Below are 17,899 nucleotides of genomic sequence, written 5' to 3' on the forward strand. Positions count from 1 at the left end.
TTAGAGAAGAGTCTCCCAGACCCGTCCACCTAAGGCCTAACAGGCATCTCAATTTCAACAGGGACCCAAACAGCCTTACCTCCTGTATAAGAGCACCATGGTTATTCCAGCCATAATCGGGATGGAAATCAACGATCAATACTACTGTCAATTTTAATCCTAGATGGTTTCTGACTCTACCTTCTCTTCTCTGTCCCCACTGAAACCATTTTGGTATGTGGGCCCTTATGCTGGTCCATTTTCTCTCAGATCCATTCATGACACTTCTCCTGCTCCAGTCTGTTTTTCAGGCCAAATTTCCTTGGCTCTTATACCTCATGGAGGGAGACTGAGTGAGAGGATGAAAGAAGGAAGATGAGAGTGTGACTTCCTCTCTCTCTGCCTTGAGCCACATCTATCTCCTCTGTGACTCCATCTCCCACTAATAGACTCTCTGTGATTCTATTTTCTATCAGGTGCCTCAGGACTCTGGATACACTGGCTCTATTCTTTGTCCTTCTAGGCTAGGTGTGGTAGCAGTTTCCTGCTGTTGCTTATCTCTGGGTTGCTTCATCTTATACAGTTTGACTCCTCAGTAATTCCATCTTGATATAACCGCTCCCTGTGCTACATTTTTCCCCTTGCAAAAATTAGAGTGGCTTCTGTTTTTTAGATTGGACCTTGATTGATACAGCACTTGTTACTTCTAACCTAGCTTACTGTAACAGCTTTTTAGTAAATCATCTTGATTCTAGTCTTATTCCTCTCTAACTTGTGCCAAATATTGAAGCCAAAGTAATATGTCTTAGACTAACTTTGCCTAAAAACTTTAATAGCTCCTTGTTGCCGACAGGATGGAGCCCTTATCTTGGTTTTTAGTCTAATGGTAAGATGGATGGAGAGAGGACTGTTGTCAGTGGTTGGTGGATCAAACAAGATGGGGACCAGGGCAGCAAGCTAGAAATGTCCTTTACCTCCTGGTTCAGTTTCATATTTGCTCATCATAGGAAGGAAAGTGAGCTCTCAAAAACAGCCTTGGTGACTAATAAAGCCTTCAAAATCCTCTGATAAATATGGACCAAGGGATTAGAAGCTCCTGATTCATGTACTTACTACATTCTCAAAAGATTCCTGTCCCAAAAACAGATGACCATAATGTACCTATAAGCTTATTTATTTTTATACTTCCCCTTCCTCAAAAATGGAATTAAGAAAATTTTCAAAAACAGAGTATAATTGGATTTTTAAGAGATTGAAGTATGAAGGCTAAGGGAAAATACAAATTAGTGAAAAAGAAAAAGATGGAGCCAGGAGTAAGTTTGTACATACAATGCATACTGTGGGATCCTGAGCTTTCAGTTAAGCTTGAGATCTTTTGGCAGCCCAGTGCTAGGAGAAAAAGTCTCCATTTTGTGATCCTCAGGATTCAAAAGATAAAAAAACAACCAGTTGCTCATAGAAGCCAAACTATTTCCAATGATATGAGAAAGGAATTGCTTCTGGAGGTGGTCCTCATGGAAGGGACAATATGGACCATAATGAGCAATATCCTCAACAACATCCTAGCAGTAAATGCTTTAACTGAAGCTTCTGTCAGAATCAGAAAAGGTTTCCCTGGATTCATGGCTTAAATGTATATGTTGGGTGGAGGGTGTCCTGGAGTTACAGTTTCTTTGATTAGCATATATATATATTTTTGCTATTCTCTGAGACTCCTACATTATAATACTTACTAAACTTGTAATTATCTGAAACCCTTTTGCTTTTGGCTTTCCCTTGGTTGATATGCCAGGTCTATGTCATTTGGACATTTACTCATTCATCTAGCAGCCACTTATGGATAACCTACTGGGTTCTGATAATTCAGTTGTGAAGAAGATAGGCTTAGCTTCTGCCACCATGAAATATAAAAAATTAGTGTGGAGAGATATAAGATAAATAAGTCAATAAGTAAAATAATTTTAGATCACTATGATATCTTGTCAAAAATAAAACAGAGGAATGGGATAGTGTTTGGGTGGTAGAAAGAATGCTAGTTAATTTGTGTAAGATGGTCAGGGAAGGCCTTACAGGAGTATTTGAGCTCAGACTTAAATGATGAAAAGCAAGCAGCCATACAAGTTCTTGGGGGGAAAGTGATTAAAGAAAGTGGACAGGCAGTGTGAGGATGCTGTAGACCGAGTACTGCCCTCAGTGTCTTTTCACCTCCTCCTTCTGCAGTGGCGGTGGCAGCGGCAGTGGCAGTGGCAACAGCACTTAGCAGCGACAACTTGAGGCTGCACCCAGGCCAGCCCCCCAGGGTGATGCTCAACTGAGAGGGGAGCTCAGCACCCCAAGGGGCTGCCCCTCCAAGAGCAGAGGCAGCAAGAGGACGTGTGTGTCTTGCACAGGTCCACGCAGGGAGAGCAGTGGGGATGGAGACTGGCACCACCTTCTGGTCCTCCAAGGAAAACAGGAAAATGAGAACCAGCAAGAGCTTGAGGGACAAATGCCCAGATTGAGATTGGAAGACTGTTCATTTGCTTATTGGTTCATTCCTCGAAATTGCGTTACAACTGCCTAATTAAGCATCATTTGTGGAGAGGCAGAGTAAGATGGCTGAGGAGTAGGAGACCTGGATTTCATCTGGTCCCAGGAATTCAGCTGGATAGGGATCAAACCATTCTAAACACCTACAAACTCAATAGGAGATGGAAGAAAAGAAGAGCAACATCTCTCTGAACAGAAAAGCGACCACTTTCTGGAAGGTAGGACGTGTGAAGTGAATCCGAGGTGACATTCGGGAGGATAGACGGTGGGGGAGGGGGCCTCCGTCAGCCACTACTGGCAAGTGATAGAGCAGTGGAGCACAAAATTGGAACTTTTAGAAGTCGGCTCCGCTGAGGGACGTTGCTCCAGTGGCTAAGCAGGGGGTGGAACCCTCACTGGGACAGTGTGGTCTCAGGACCCTCGGGGTCACAGAAAGACCGGGAGTGCCTGAGTGCGGCAGAGCTCCCAGGTACTGGAGCGGGGAAGCCGGATGCAGAGATGGAGCCGAGGAGCGGACTCTCAGCTCGGGGTTGCCATAAACTGTGATCTGCATCACAGTCGGGCCCCTGCTCTTCCAGCAGGGACCCAACAAGCGGCAGATCCGGGGAGACTCCCCTTCCTCCCCCGGGAGGAGTGGCGCAGGAGCGCACTGCAGGGATCTGCTGGGTTTGGAGAATCCACACGGGGTCCTGCGCCAGAGACAGAAAGCTTGGTCACAGGCCGGGTGAGCACGGAGTGCGGGAGACCAGGGAGATGGGAGGGACTGACTGCTTTTCTCTGGGGGCTCACTGAGGAGTGGGGCCCCAAGTTCTCGGCTCGTCTGGGGCAGAGATTGGGAGGCCGCCATTTTTACTCTCATCCTCCAAAGCTGTACAGAAAGTTTGCAGGGAAAAAAGCTCCCAAGAGCAAACCTGAGCAGATTACTTACCCCGGACTGGCAAGGGCGGGGCAATTCCACCTCCAGCAAAGACATTTGGGAACCACGGAAACAGGCCCCTCCCCCAGGAGAGAGCAAGAACCGCCAGCCAAGAACAAGTTTACCGATCAATGAGAACGGCAGAACTCCAGCATTAGGGGAATACTGCACATAGAATTCATGGTTTTTTAACCATGATTCTTTAGTCTTTCAAAGTTAATTTTTTTAACTGTCTTTTTTTTTTAATTTTTAATTTTCCCTTTTTCAATCAACATCTTATCAATCCATTTTTTAAAAAACATTTTTATTTTTCATTTTTAGAGTCATATTCTATCCCTTCATAGTAGTTAACCTTATTTTTGGCATATATATATAAGTTGTTCTCTCTTTAAAATTTTGGGATACAGTTTCTTCTAACAGACCAAAATAGACCCTAAATCTCTAGTGTATGGCTTTGTTCTAGTCTCCTGCCTGATCACATTCTCTCCCTTTTTAAAATTTTTTTTTAAAATCCTCTTTCTTTTTTCAAACAACTTCTTATCAATTCCTTTTATAAAATCTTCTATAATTTCCATCTTTACAGTCATATTCCATCCCTTCATCGTATTAACCCTTATTTTTGTACATATATAAGTTTTTCTTTCTTTAAAATTTTGGGAGGCACTTTCTTCTAACAGACCAAAATACACCCAAAATCTAGTGTATGGCACTGATCTATGCACCAGCCTGATCATATTTGATCATATTCTGTTTTTTTTTTTGTTTTGTTCTGTTTTTGTTTTTTATCTTTTTCCTTTTCTTCTTTTTTCTTTTTCTTTTTCTTTCTTTCCCTTTCTTTTCCCCCACTTTCAGGATTTTCTGATTTGTTTAGAGTATATTTTCTGGGGACATTGTTAGCCTGTTAGCATTTTGTACTGTCATTCATCTATTCTCCTCTGGACAAAATGACAAGATGGAAAAAATCACCTCAACAAAAAGAACAAGAGGCAACACCAACTGCCAGGGACTTACTCAATACGGACATTAGTACGATGTCAGAACTAGAGTTCAGAAAGATGATTTTAAAGAAACTAGCTGGGCTTGAAAAAAGCATGGAAGTTATTAGAGAAACCCTTTCTGGAGAAATAAAAGAACTAAAATCTAACCAAGTCAAAATCAAAAAGGTTATTAGTGAGGTGCAATCAAAAATGGGGGCTCTAACTGCTAGGATAAATGAGGCAGAAGAGAGAAATCAGTGATATAGAAGACAAAATGATGGAAAATAAAGAAGCTGAGAAAAAGAGAGATAAACAACTACTGGATCACGAGGGCAGAATTCGAGAGATAAGTGATACCATAAGACGAAACAACATTAGAATAATTGGGATCCCAGAAGAAGAAGAATGAGAGAGAGGGGCAGAAGGTATAATGGAGCAAATTATAGCAGAGAACATCTCTAATTTGGGGAAGGAAATGGGCATCAAAATCCAGGAGGCACAGAGAACCCCTTTCAAAATGAATAAAAATAGGTCAACACCCCGACATCTAATAGTAAAACTTGCAAGTCTCAGAGACAAAGAGAAAATCCTGAAAGCAGTTCGGGAGAAGAGATCTGTAACCTACAATGGTAGAAACATTAGATTGGCAACAGACCTATCCACAGAGACCTGGCAGGCCAGAAAGGACTGGCAGGATATATTCAGAGCACTAAATGAGAAAAACATGCAGCCAAGAATACTAGATCCAGCTAGGCTGTCATTGAAAATAGAAGGAGAGATAAAAAGCTTCCAGGACAAACAAAAACTAAAGGAATTTGCAAACACGAAACCAGCCCTACAAGAAATCTTGAAAGGGGTCCTCTAAGCAAAGAGAGAGCCTAAAAGTAACATAGACCAGAAAGGAACACAGAAAATATACAGTAACAGTCACCTTACAGGCAATACAATGGCACTAAATTCCTATCTTTCAATAGTTACCCTGAATGTAAATGGGCTAAATGCTCTAATCAAATGACACAGGCTATCAGATTGGATAAAAAAAAAAAAATAAGACCCCTGGGCGCCTGGGTGGCTCAGTTGGTTAGGCGACTGCCTTCGGCTCAGGTCATGATCCTGGAGTCCCGGGATCGAGTCCCGCATCGGGCTCCCTGCTCGGCAGGGAGTCTGCTTCTCCCTCTGACCCTCCTCCCTCTCATGCTCTCTGTCTCTCATTCTCTCTCTCTCAAATAAATAAATAAAATCTTTAAAAAAAATAAAAACAAGACCCATCAATATGCTGTCTGCCAGAGACTCATTTTAGACCCAAAGACACCCCCAGATTGAAAGTGAAGGGGTGGAAAACCATTTACCATGCTAATGGACACCAAAAGAAAGCTGGGGTGGCAATCCTTATATCAGACAAATTAGATTTTAAACCAAAGACTATAATAAGAGATGAAGAAGGACACGATATCATATTTAAAGGGTCTATCCAACAAGAAGATCTAACAATTGTAAATATCTATGTCCCTAACATGGGAGCAGCCAATTATATAAGGCAATTAATAACAAAAGCAAAGAAACACATCGACACCAATACAATAATAATGGAAACTTTAACAATACAATACAATACAATAATAGTGGGGGACTTTAACATCCCCCTCACTGAAATGGACAGATCATCTAAGCAAAAGATCAACAAGGAAATAAAGACTTTAAATGACACACTGGACCAAATGGACTTCACAGATATATTCAGAACATTCCATCCCAAAGCAACAGAATACACATTCTTCTCTAGTGCCCATGGAACCTTCTCCAGAATAGATCACATCCTAGGTCACAAATCAGGTCTCAACCAGTACCAAAAGATTGGGATCATTCCCTGCCTATTTTCAGACCACAATGCTTTGAAACTAGAACTCAATCACAAGAGAAAAGTTGGAAAGAACTCAAATACCTGGAGGCTAAAGAGCATCCCACTAAAGAATGAATGGGTCAACCAGGAAATTAAAGAAGAATTAAAAAAATTCATGGAAACAAATGCAAATGAAAATACAACTGTTCAAAATCTTCGGGATACGGCACAGGCAGTCCTAAGAGGAAAGTATATAGCAATACAAGCCTTTCTCAAGAAACAAGAAAGGTCTCAAATACACAACCTAACCCTACACCTAAAGGAGCTGGAGAAAGAACAGCAAATAAAGCCTAAACCCAGCAGGAGAAGACAAAAAATAAAGATCAGAGCAGAAATCAATGAAATAGAAACCAAAAGAACAGCAGAACAGATCAATAAAACTAGGAGATGGTTCTTTGAAGGAAATGACAAAATTGATAAACCCCTGGCCAGACTTATCAAAAAGAAAAATGACCCAAATCAACAAAATCATGAATGAAAGAGGAGAGATCACAACCAACACCAAAGAAATACAAACAATTATAAGAAGATATTATGAGCAACCATATGCCAGCAAATTAGATAATCTGGAAGAAATGGATGCATTCCTAGAGACATATAAACTACCAAACTGAACCAGGAAGAAATAGAAAACCTGAACAGACCTATAACCACTAAGGAAATTGAAGCAGTCATCAAAAATCTCCCAAAAAACAAAAGCCCAGGGCCAGATGGCTTCCCAGGGGAATTCTACCAAACATTTAAAGAAGAATTAATAGCTATTCTTCTGAAACTGTTCCAAAAAATAGAAATGGAAGGAAAACTTCCAAACTCGTTTTATGAGGCCGCCATTACCTTGATCCCCAAACCAGACAAAGACCCCATCAAAAAGGAGAATTACAGACCAATATCCTTGATGAACACGGATTCAAAAATTCTCACCAAAGTACTAGCCAATAGGATCCAACAGTACATTAAAAGGATTATTCTCCACGACCAAGTGGGATTTATCCCTGGGCTGCAAGGTTGGTTCAACATCTGCAAATCAATCAATGTGATACAGTACATTAATAAAAGAAAACAAGAACCATATGATCCTCTCAATAGATGCAGAAAAAGCATTTGACAAGGTACAGCATCCTTTCTTGATCAAAACTCTTCAGAGTATAGGGATAGAGGGTACATACCTCAATATCATAAAAGCCATCTCTGAAAAACCCACAGCAAATATCATTCTCGATGGGGAAAAACTGAGAGCTTTCCCCCTAAGGTCAGGAACATGTCAGGGATGTCCACTATCACCACTGCTGTTCAACATAGTATTAGAAGTCCTAGCCACAGCAATCAGGCAACAAAAAGAAATCAAAGGCATCCAAATCAGCAAAGAAGAAGTCAAACTCTCACTCTTTGCAGATGATATGATACTTTATGTGGAAAACCCCAAAGACTCCACCCCAAAACTGCTAGAACTCATATAGGAATTCAGTAAAGTGTCAGGATATAAAATCAATGCACAGAAGTCAGTGGCATTCCTATACACCAACAGCAAGACAGAAGAAAGAGAAATTAAGGAGTCAATCCCATTTACAATTGCACCCAAAACCATAAGATACCTAGGAATAAATCTAACCAAAGAGGCAAAGAATCTGTACTCAGAAAACTATAAAATACTCATGAAAGAAATTGAGGAAGACACAAAGAAATGGAAAAACGTTCCATGCTCATGGATTGGAAGAACAAATATTGTGAAGATGTCAATGCTATCTAGAGCAATCTACACATTCAATGCAATCCCCATCAATAGCATCCACTTTTTTCAAAGAAATGGAACAAATAATCCTAAAATTTGTATGGAACCAGAAAAGACCTTGAATAGCCAGAGGAATGTTGAAAAAGAAAAAGAAAGCTGGAGGCATCACAGTTCCGGACTTCAAGCTCTATTACAAAGCTGTCATCATCAAGACAGTATGGTACTGGCACAGAAACAGACACATAGATCAATGGAACAGAATAGAGAGCCCAGAAATGGACCCTCAACTCTATGGTCAACTAATCTTCGACAAAGCAGGAAAGAATGTCCAATGGAAAAAAGACAGTCTCTTCAACAAATGGTGTTGGGAAAATTGGATAGCCACATGCAGAACAATGAAACTGGACCATTTCCTTACACCACACTCAAAAATAGACTCAAAATGGTTGAAAGACCTAAATTGGAGGCAGGAGTCCATCAACATCCTAAAGGAGAACACAGGCAGCAGCCTCTTCGACTTCAGCCACAGCAACTTCTTCCTAGAAACATCACCAAAGGCAAGGGAAGCGAGGACAAAAATGAACTATTGGGACCTCATCAAGATAAAAAGGTTTTGCACAGCAAAAGAAACAGTCAACAAAACCAAAAGACAACCAACAGAATGGGAGAAGATATTTGCAAATGACATATCAGATAAAAGGTTAGTATCCAAAATCTATAAAGAACTTATCAAACTCAACACCCAAAGAACAAATGATCCAATCAAGAAATAGGCAGAAGACATGAACAGACATTTTTCCAAAGAAGACATCCAAATGGCCAACAGACACCTGAAAAAGTATTCAACATTGCTCGGCATCAGGGAAATCCAAATCAAAACCTCAATGAGATATCACCTCACACCAGTCAGAACGGCTAAAATTAACAAGTCAGGAAAGGACAGATGTTGGCAGGGATGCAGAGAAAGGGGAACCCTCCTACACTGTTGGTGGGAATGCAAGCTGGTGCAGCCACTCTGGAAAACAGTATGGAGGTACTTCAAAAAGTTGAAAATAGAGCTACCATATGATCCAGCAATTGCAGTACTGGGTATTTACCCCAAAAATACAAATGTAGGGATCCGAAGGGGTACGTGCACCCCGATGTTTATAGCAGCAATGTCCACAATAGCCAAACTATGGAAAGAGCCAAGATGTCCATCGACAGATGAATGGATAAAGAAGATGTGGTATATATATACAATGGAATATTATGCAGCCATCAAAAGGAATGAACTCTTGCCATTTGCAATGACGTGGATGGAACTGGAGGGTATTATGCTGAGCGAAATAAGTCAAACAGAGAAAGACATGTATCATATGACCTCACTGATATGAGGAATTCTTAATCTCAGGAAACAAACTGAGGGTTGCTGGAGTGGTGGGGGGTGGGAGGGATGGGGTGGCTGGGTGATAGACATTGGGGAGGGTATTTGCTCTGGTAAGCGCTGTGAAGGGTGCAAGACTGTTGAATCACAGATCTGTACCTCTGAAGCATATAATACATTATATGTTAGAAAGGAGAAGAAGAAGGAGGAGGAGAAGATGATGATAGCAGGAGGGCTATAATGAAGGGGGGGAATAGGAGGAGGAGATGAACCATGAGAGACTATGGACTCTGAAAAACAAACTGAGGGTTCTAGAGGGGAGGGGTTGGGAGGATGGGTTAGCCTGGTGATGGGTATTAAAGAGGGCACGTTCTGCATGGAGCGCTGGGTGTTATACGCAAACAATGAATCATGGAACACTACATCAAAAACTAATGATGTAATGTATGGTGATTAACATAACATAAAAAAAGAAAGTGGACAGTAAAAAAAAGAAAAGAAAAGAAAAAGAAAGGAAGGAAAAGAAAAGGAAGAAAAAGAAAGGGGACAGTAAGTGCAAGGGCCTTGAGGTTGAAAGCAAGGAACAGGAAGAAGGTCAATGTATCTGGAGTGGAGTAAGCTAGGAGGAGAGTGATAAGAAATGCAAATGGAGAGATAAACAAGGGCCAGATCACGTAAGACCTTTTACATCACAGTGAAGAGTATGGGTTTTATTCTGAGTGTGATGGGAAGCCCCTGAAAGATTTCAACAGGAGAGTGGTATGACCTGAATATATTTTTTTTAAGATTTTATTTATTTATTTGAGAGCGAGAGAGAGAATGAGCATGAGCGGTGGGTAGGGGGAGGCAGAGGGAGAAGCAGACTCCCTGCTGAGCAGGGAGCCCTACACAGGGCTCGATCCCAGGACCCTGAGATCATGACCCAAAGGCAGATGCTTAACAGACTGAGCCACCCAGGTGCCTCGACCTGAATATGTTTTAAAAGTTCACTCTGCTGTGTGGAGAATGGGTTGAAAGAGGGAAGTAGTGGAAACAGGAAGACAGTGAAACAGGGTGGTGTTGCAGTGGTATGGGAGAGCAAATGTAGTGGCTGGGAAATCAAGAGACATGATGATAAAAGATATATGGGATGAAGAAAAGAGAAGAATCAAGGATGACACTTGACATTTGGCTTGAACAGTTAGCTCACTGAGATGGGGAAGATTTCAGGAATAGTAGGTCTGGGAAGAGGAGAATTGAGTAGTCTGCTTTGGGCAATATAACAAATGCTTTTGACTACAAGTGACATAAAACCCAAATCAAAATTGCCTCATTAGTAAAGGAACTGTAATGGTTCATGGAAGTCAAAAAAAGTCCACAGCAGCAAGGTTCCAAGCATGATTTGATTAGAACTCCGGCTCAGTTGTTCTTACTCTTTTGGCACTTTCTTTCTCTGGGCACCAGTCTGATTTATCTCATGGTAGCAAAATTGCTACAGTACTTGTAAGCCTCATTTTCACATATTACATCTGCAGAGCAAGGAAGAACATATATGAAATTCCCAGGCAGGAAAAAGTTCTGAAATCCACTACAGTTGGATTAGCCTGTGTCACACAGCTGCCCTGGAAGCAATCACTGTGCCCTAGAGAATGCGATGTGTTGACTGATTTAAGTTAGGTCATGCACTTTTCATCTAGATCTGGGGAGTTGGAATTAGGTTTCCCAGAAGCATATGGATATCCTTAGAAAATCATAGGAGGTAAGGAAACTATTGAGAAGTAGGAAGAAGGGACTGGACTCTAGAAAGTCAATTAACTGGTATCCAATACCTATGTGTTTAATTTGAAATTTGAGCAGGACATCTAAGAGGAAATATTGGGAAGTCAGTTGGAAGTTTGAGTCTGTTTTGTTTTGTTTTATGTTCAGTTAGCCAACATATATACATTAGTTCTTTTTTTATGTTCAGTTTGCGAACATATAGTACACCATTAGTTTTTGATGTAGTGCTCAACAATTCATTAGTTGCATATAACACCCGGTGCTCATCACAACACATGCCCTGCTTAATACCCATCACCCAGTTACCCCATCCCCTACCACCCTCCCTTCTGTAACCCTCAGTTTGTTTCCTGGAGTCCAGAGTCTCTCATGGTTTGTCTCCCTCTCTGATTCTTTTCCATTCAGTTTTCCCTCCCTTCCCCTATGGTCCTCTGCCCTATTCCTTATGTTCCACATATTAGTGAGACCATATGATAATTGTCTTTCTCTGCTTGACTTATTTCACTTAGCATAATCCCCTCCAGTTCCATCCATGTCGATGCAAATGGTAGTTATTCATCCTTTCTGATGGCTGGGTCATATTCCATTGTATATATGAACCACATCTTCTTTATCCGTTCATCTGTTGAAGGATATATTGTCTCCTTACACAGTTTGGCTATTGTGGACATTGCTGCTATGAACATTGGGGTGCATGTGCCCCTTCTTTTCACTACATCTGTATCTATGTAGGGGTAAATACCTAGTAGTGCAATTGTTGGGCCGTAGGGTAGCTCTATTTTTAATGTCTTGAAGAATCTCCATGCTGTTTGAGTCTGGAGAGTTCTCACCTGGAAATAGACATTTGGAGGTTGTAGGTTTATAGATGACATTTAAGGCCATTGAAATGGATGGACATTGGAATCCATTAAATGGATTAGAATGGATTGGACATTGGAATGGATGGACACTTAGGTAGTTGCAAGAACAGAGAGAAAAGTAAAGAGATTCATGGACTGAAGCCTGGGATACTCCAACATTCAGAGGTCAAGAGAATAACCAACAGAGTGTGGTATCATAGAAGCTAATAGAAGAAAGTGTTTCAGGAGGGAGGAACAACATATGGGTGTTGAACACTGCAGAGGGGTCAAGAAAGATAAGGGGAAAATGTGACTTGGATTAGGCAACATATTTGTCATTTGTGATCTTCACAAGAACCATTTTAGAGGAGTTGTGGAGATAGAAATTTGATTAGAGAGAATTGAGGAGAGAATATGAAGTGATAAAATAGATATAGTACAAGGAAATAATTCTTTCAAGTAGACTTTGCTGTGAGGAGGAGTATAACCTGGAGTTCCTGACACTCCTAGAAGGTAAGCTCTATGAGGACAGAGTTTTTTTTTTTTTTTTTTTTTTTAAAGATTTTATTTATTTATTCGACAGAGAGAGAGACAGTGAGAGAGGGAACACAAGCAGGGGGAGTGGGAGAGGGAGAAGCAGGCTTCCCGCGGAGCAGGGAGCCCGATGCGGGGCTCGATCCCAGGACCCTGGGATCATGACCTGAGCCGAAGGCAGACGCTTAACGACTGAGCCACCCAGGCGCCCGAGGACAGAGTTTTTGCCTGTTTTTTTTTCCACTGCTGAATCTCCAGTACTTAGAACTGTGCCTGGTATGGAGTAGCTGCTCAATTAATATTTTTTGAATGACTTGATAGTGATTCTGGAGAAGAGAGGAGGACCCAAGAGACATCTTGGGTGCAAAGGTGTCAATAAAGTCCTGGCCCTTCAGTGCTTCTGGAAAGAGTACCACAAATTGTCAAGAATTGTCAAGAAGATAGAGGAGACTTCCCATGAATCACATATCCAATGTAAATATAAAGGTCACTCTAGTAGCTGATTTCTCCATCTCTCCCAGAAACATAGTGCCAGTTCTTATTGCATTGGGATGAGGCTAAACCTGGAATGGAACTATAAAATGTTTTGATCGAGGGCAGAAGCTTTCCCTTTCTTATATGACATATTTGAAGAATATCTCTTTTGGAGATAGGCTGGCAACATCCATTGCTCAAGCTCTCATGACATCTAGCCAGACAACGTGAAATCAATAACATGGTCGACAAATATGTGAGTCATAGCTGTGTTTGTCTACTTTTAAGTTACCCTCAGACTCCAAAGTGTCATTAATGCTAAAATGAGTATCCTATGATCAGTAACCCATACTTCTTGTATAGGTTTTTGTAATAGCCAAGGAGAGAAATAATGAGGACCTGGACTAAGATAGTGGCAGTGGGGACGAGAAGTGAGGGACAGACTTGACAAAGGAATGTTAATCAAAAGGAAATTGGCAGAATGTGGTAACTAGTTGGAAACCTCCCAGATTTGTGGCATTGGTGACTCTGAAGATGATGTACTCATTCCCTGAAACAGGAACACAAGGAAGGAGTTAAATCTGCATAGATGGAGTAAGGGGGAGATGACAAGCTGATTTTAGACTTGTCATATTTGAGATGCTTGTGCGGTGTCTAGTCAGAGATGTTAGGCAGATAGTTTGTTATATGAATTAGGAGCTCAGGAGAGCTCTGAGTTGCAGGTGTGTGTGTGTGTGTGTGTGTGTGTGTGTGTGTGTGTGTGTGTGTTGGGGCTTGTCTTGAGCTCAGTGGTGCTAGTTAGAACCATAGTAGTAGAAGATAATGTCCAGGGAAAGAAGCCATGGACTTAAGGAAGGAACCCTGGGGTGCCTAACATTTGATGGATTATTAAATAAGTGGCAACCCCCCAAAAACTAAAAATATTAATAGTGTGTCTAAGGAGTACAGTGTTTCAAGGAGGGAGTGAGTGGTCAACAGTATTTAATGCTATCAAGGGTTCAAGTAAGAAGAGAATTGAGACCTGACAATGGATTTAGGAACCTGGAAGGCATTGATGACCTTAACAAGAGCAGTTTCTGTGGAGTGGTGAGCAGAAGCCAGAGTAGAAGTGAGAAAGAAGTGGTGGAAATAATGAGTACATATCTCTTTCCAGGAGTTTGGCAGTCAAGGCAAAGGGACAAAGACACAGTGGTGGCTGGAGGATAAAGAATCAAAAGATTTTTTTTCCCTTAGATTGTGGCAACTTGAATGTGTTTTCAAGTTTGGAGAGGAAGATATTAGTTTTTATTTTTTTTTCAGTAAGCTCTACACCCAACATGGGGCTTGAACTCATGACCCCAAGATCAAGAGTTGCATGTTCCACCAAAGGAGCCAGCCAGGTATCCCAGGAGAGGAAGATATTAGAGAAAGGGTACATGAAGGATCAGAAAAGAAAGGGAAAGAGTGATGAGGTAACAGGAAGGATTAAGGATTTAGGAATGTGAGTAGGGAGAAGTATTTACCCTTGAACAGAAGAAAAGGGTCATCTCTGGGGCTGGAGATAAAGTGGTCAGAGAAGAGAAAACTGTCATAAATAAATAAGGGAAAGGGTCAGGAGGTTGAAAGATGTAATTTTTGATGGCCTCAATTTTGTCAGGGAAGTAAAAGCAAGGTTGCTTCCTATAAGCAAGAAGAATGACAATTGACTAAGAAGCTTGAAGATAGCGGAAAAGTTTTAGGGTAGTGGCTGGTAAAGGTAAACATTTGAAGAGTTTTTCTGGCCAGATTCTTAGCAGGCATCCAAGGCCTTTTTGAGCTTGCCTCTCACTCACAGTCTAATGGTCCAGCATCAACTGCTGGATAAAAAAATGGGGGCAAACCTCAGTATAACCATGGTAATGGATTGCCTGACAGCAATGATTACTCAGCTGAGACACACCCTGATTTATAATGAGGCTAATCATGGTTGTGTGATTTTTTTTCTAGCTGGACTCAGAGCTAGGTCTAAAAGCAAAGAAGTTGGATTGTGGATTATTAGTCTCTCTAGGATTGGGGTTTTGCTGGGTGGGGGCAAGGGAAAGAGATGAATGCAAAGGAATCAAGAGTACTGGGCACAGAATTGTTCCAGTGATCTACCATGTATGGGGGCTTGGTTTGGGAGGGAAAAAGAGAGCCTTGGAGGAGGCTGCTGGACTGAGAGCAAAGAGATGCACACAGGGGCTGGACACCTGTCTGAGGTCAAGGAGAAAGTACATTGGGAATGAAAGTGCAAAAGAGTTCGAAGGACTGGGGATGTGATCTGAGGGTTGTTGGTGACAATTTATCTGGGGTTTTGGCATCTGAGCTTTCAGATTATGTTCCATATCTCTTTGCCATTGGCACTGGCTCAGAGTTCCCTGAAGTCCTGCTTTAGGTAAAATTTGGCAGCAGAGAGTATGTGAATGGACTTAGAAAGTTCCAACTTTTTGAGATGGGGAAAGGATATAAACTTAGAAACCAAGAGAATTATATGGAAAAATACTGGCAAATGAAAAAGGTGTCACAAATGACTCATTAGAAAGGAGACTTTTTGTCTTCTGGACCAGCTGAGAGATGTGTGTGATTTGGAGCATAGTGACCTTTTCATTTCCTTAGAAAGAGACAGGACCACTATGGAGCACTTTTTTTTTTTAAGGTGCAGTGGCATTAATTGGGCTAAAATTGGCTCTGTTATCTAAAATAGCAACAACAACAACAATAATAAAATAATAAAGGAAATTGGCCAAATTAACAAAAACCTGAGGCTTCAGTGGAAATGATCTGTACTTTTAGTGACTGGAACAAGACTGGACCAAAGATGTCACTGGAGGTTCAAATGCAAGAGGCTGAGACATGCTAGCATGGTGTGGGAGCAAATGAGCCTGGGGCATGAGCTGGCCAGATTCAGTAAAGGAGCCAGCTCTGAGGCTGTCTGGCTGCACACTGGCTGTGGAACCTCACAGCTATGACAACTTCTGCTTGGTCTCTGCTATGATCAACATGATCTGGAGGAGTCTGGGGACATGGAGCATCAAAGTCAGCCAGCTGCTCTCCTAGGCTGCTCTGAATAATCTCAGCATCCCATTTGTTTGTGAGCATTTGAATCTGTTCTGACCTTTAGCTTGTTCCTGTGACAGACAGAAGATCATTAGTGTGCTGGGGTTTTCAGTCTTCTTCTATCAACTCTTACAATACTTCTCAAACTATAGCCATCATAAGAAACACTTGGGTATCTTGTTCAATGAAGATTCTGATTCAGTAGGGCTGGGGTGAGCCTTGAGATGCTCCCAGGTGTCCTGATTCTGCTGGTTTGAGAGCCACACTTTGAGTAGTGAGGCTCTCAGCTGAGCTTTCCCCAAAAAAGGTGTTCCCTCACTTACCACTTTCCCCCTTTACAGTGAGCATTAGCTCCAAATCTCTCAAGAACCAATCACTGGGTTTGGGGATAGGAAGCAAGAAGAAAAAAATGGTGATACATAAAGAAACAAGACATGGTTCCTCCCTGCAAGAGAACAGGCAATGATACTATAGAGAGATGGACAGAGGATTGGTGTAACACAGAGAAGGCACTAAATCTGCCAGGGTTTTCATGAAGGGTTCCAACAGACGAAGTGACATTAAGATGGATACTGAAACCTGAGTTGGAGGGCATTAGGTAAAGAGATGAAGAGACATTCCCAGCAAAGGGAAAAGTTTGTGCAAAAGCCTAGAAATGCATAGCATATTTGGGCAATGGTGAGAGTCCTGGGAGAACAGATGGGTTGTGAGTGAAATACAATGTCACAAAGGCTTTTTCTACCCTGCTAAGGAATTGGTTGGCAAAGCTTTTTTGCATGTTTACACTTACCAGCTAGACAAAAACTCAGACAGGCAGGTTAAATAAGCAGGTATCCCAGAATAACAGTAACTTCCCATTGATTCCATCCTCTACAAATGCTCATTCCTCCTGTACTGGACTGGGCCTACCTTGGGAGGAAAGGGGTAAAAGTCAGAGAGGAGGAAACTACAAAGGGGCAAAGCATTGCAAGAGCTACCATTTGTACCAGACTCATGCGCTAATTACAAACGAGTCTTATTTGTGCATCAACGCCAGTCCCAAGGCTCCAGGCTACTACTTTCGGTCTAATTTGCTGTGAGAATACATGAGCTTAATGTAATTGAAATAAATTTATTCCCTTTTTTTTTTTTCTGAAGACCGTATAAAATCAGGCCTTTAAACAACTTCTGTGGCCAGTCTCCATTTTCTACCATGTCCCTCCACAGCACAGCCAGGTTCCATCTGTACAGTGAAGGGGCCCAGACCTGCTAGGCTTCTCTGGTTTAGCAGGGGAAGAAGAGCAGGGGCAAGGAAAAAAGGAAGGGGGGAAGGAAGGATAGGAGGGAGGAAGGAAGGAAGAAAAAGCAAACAAAAAAGAAAAGGAAACAAAAGACATTTAAAACAAAAAGTAGGTGCCTGCACAGTGCAGTCTGACAGGCAGTTTGAATTTCACTCCTGGGGTCAGGTGGCACAATCTCAGGCTCTCCACCCAGCATTGACTGGGCCCTCTGCTCCCTAACCAGCACAAGAGGCTCATTTGACAGTGGTGGTGGGGTGGGGGGCACTAGGTAGCTATCACCATGAGCAAAACCAGAACTATATAGAACATTCTTACACTCATTTTATGGTTTATACAATAGCTAACCATTATTTGTAATTGCATATGGGAGGGTGACATAATCCTTTCTTCCTAGCTTAAGGCCTTTTGAACTCATAATTAGGCCCTGTTCCAGTGAATTCTACCACCTGGAATGTGATGTATGAGATACAGGTGTGGTAGTGAGCTGACCCAAATGGCCACAGCCATCAGCTCTGAGTGTTTATCCATTGGCATTCACTTTAGCCCCCACAATAAAATTACCAA

Source organism: Halichoerus grypus, chromosome X (assembly GCF_964656455.1).
Source record: "Halichoerus grypus chromosome X, mHalGry1.hap1.1, whole genome shotgun sequence".
In the NCBI taxonomy this organism is placed as follows: domain Eukaryota; kingdom Metazoa; phylum Chordata; class Mammalia; order Carnivora; family Phocidae; genus Halichoerus; species Halichoerus grypus.